This window comes from Terrapene carolina, unplaced genomic scaffold, assembly GCF_002925995.2.
Source record: "Terrapene carolina triunguis isolate 2854851 unplaced genomic scaffold, T_m_triunguis-2.0 Scaffold50368, whole genome shotgun sequence".
Classification (NCBI taxonomy): Eukaryota; Metazoa; Chordata; order Testudines; family Emydidae; genus Terrapene; species Terrapene triunguis.
In genome coordinates, this window is record NW_020714719.1 from 1 (window position 1) to 1,801 (window position 1,801).

At 52.6% G+C, this 1,801-nt stretch overlaps 1 pseudogene; it reads left to right on the top strand.

The window, feature by feature from the left end:
• Positions 1 to 1,398: 1,398 nt before the first annotated feature.
• LOC112124321 lies at positions 1,399 to 1,794 on the top strand (annotated as a pseudogene).
• The last annotated feature ends 7 nt before the right edge of the window (positions 1,795 to 1,801 follow it).

A 1,801-nucleotide genomic window follows, 5' to 3' on the forward strand; every position in this document is an offset into this window, starting at 1 on the left:
TGTGTGTATATTAGAACGCAATGGTTCAGTGTTAAAGCAATCAAACGTAATACTATGTTTATAGCAAAGTACTATAATATAATGCTGTATATTTGTATATACATTTATTGTAATGCAATATAATCGCCACAATGGCCCTGCATTTTATAGTGTATGTATATAGATGCGTGTGTATATAATATAGGATACACATATATATGTAAATACTACTGTCCAGTGTGTGTGTGTGTCCAGATAGAAATATAATACCCCTTTAAACAGTTCTCGAATTAGAAATAGACACGTTCTTTCATGCTCTTTAGAGCTGGTAACCATGATACATTCATCTTCAAATCAACAGTTTCCACGAAGGTTGGTTGAGTTCAAAAGCGTAACCTGCGGTAGCAGCAAAACGGGTGTTTCCATTGGAAATCTCGCCAATAAACGCCTATTTAGCCCTGTCCTTCTGCCAACATTAACTGTACTAAAACGAAAAATCCGAAGCTCTCGGTTTACCCTTCGATTAAAATGTGCTATTCTTTAAACACCATCACGTCCACGTCTTCAAACCCTGGAGTTTGTTCTCTTTCTCTATCTGGACTGCAAAACAATTAATAGAAAAGAAACGATTCCAGCGGTGGCTAAGTCACCTGCCAGTGCAACAGCAAATGTTGGATCAAGGAAAAGATTAAATGTGAGGCTTAAATAGGCAACACACAGAGAGATATTAAGCTAAGGCTAATGGTGAAAGGAACAGTGATCCCTGGGCTTGGGGGGATTGCACCAAGCCCATCTGTTGGCCACACCTGGCTCCGGTGAACCCTCATCTTTTTAAATACTGGGTGAAATCCTGGCCCCACGGAGGTCCAGGGGACTTTTGCCATTGACTTGAGTGGGGCCGGGATTTCATCTCTCGCCCTGCCCTGGCGGAGAAGCTGCCCCAACGCTTCGGTACAAATAGCGGAGCGTGCCCCTCTTCTGATCCACAGCCTCGTCTGGCTAATTCTCCTGCTACGAAATCATTGCGGCAGGAGCCTGGCTCCCAGGCCGGAACAATGGGCGCCGAGGTGTGCTTGCCTGGACGTCTGTCACCGTCACCTCTTTTCTGTTCCTTTTTTCCTGCGCCCCCTTTTCCTTTCCCCCTCTTTTTCATCCCTCTTCCCCCTTTTTCTTTCTTTCTTTCTTTCTTTCTTTCTTTCTTTCTTTCTTTCCACCCCTCCCACCACTTTTCTTCTTTTTTCCATCCCTCTCCCAATCTTTTTCTCTCCGTCCCTCCTCACTTTTCTTCTTCTTTCTTTCCATCCTTCCCCCAGTCTTTCTTTCTTTCTTTCTCCCTCCCCCCTCTCGGCCGGGCAGTCCCTCCGCCTCGCAGGGGTGCCCTCGGCTCCCCCCCCTCACCTCCTCTCCTCTCTCCCCCAGGACGATGGAGAGGCTGCCGGCGGAGCTGCCCCCCAGTGACCCGCGGGATGCCCGGCCCCCCCCAGCAGCACGATCCGGGAGCGGAAGGCACGAGCGAGCCGGAGAGCCGCCGCGGGGGGATGGAGGTCCCAGGAGAGCCCCAGCTGCTGCTCAATGGGGTTTCCAAGGAGACCGGCCGGCCCTCCCCCGGGCCCCCCGCCGCCGCCGTGCCGGTGATCGAGCTGGTGCGCAGGGACATAAAAGGCCGCGAGGCGCCCGGCGAGGCGATGCAGAGAGCGCCGGGCGCCGAGCCGTGCAGAGCCCCGGCCGAGGCCGCCTGCGACGCCCGCATGGTGCAGCTGAGCCCCCCGGCGCTTCCCCTGCCGGCGGCCGGCAGAGCCATGCTCTACAACATCGGCCAGCC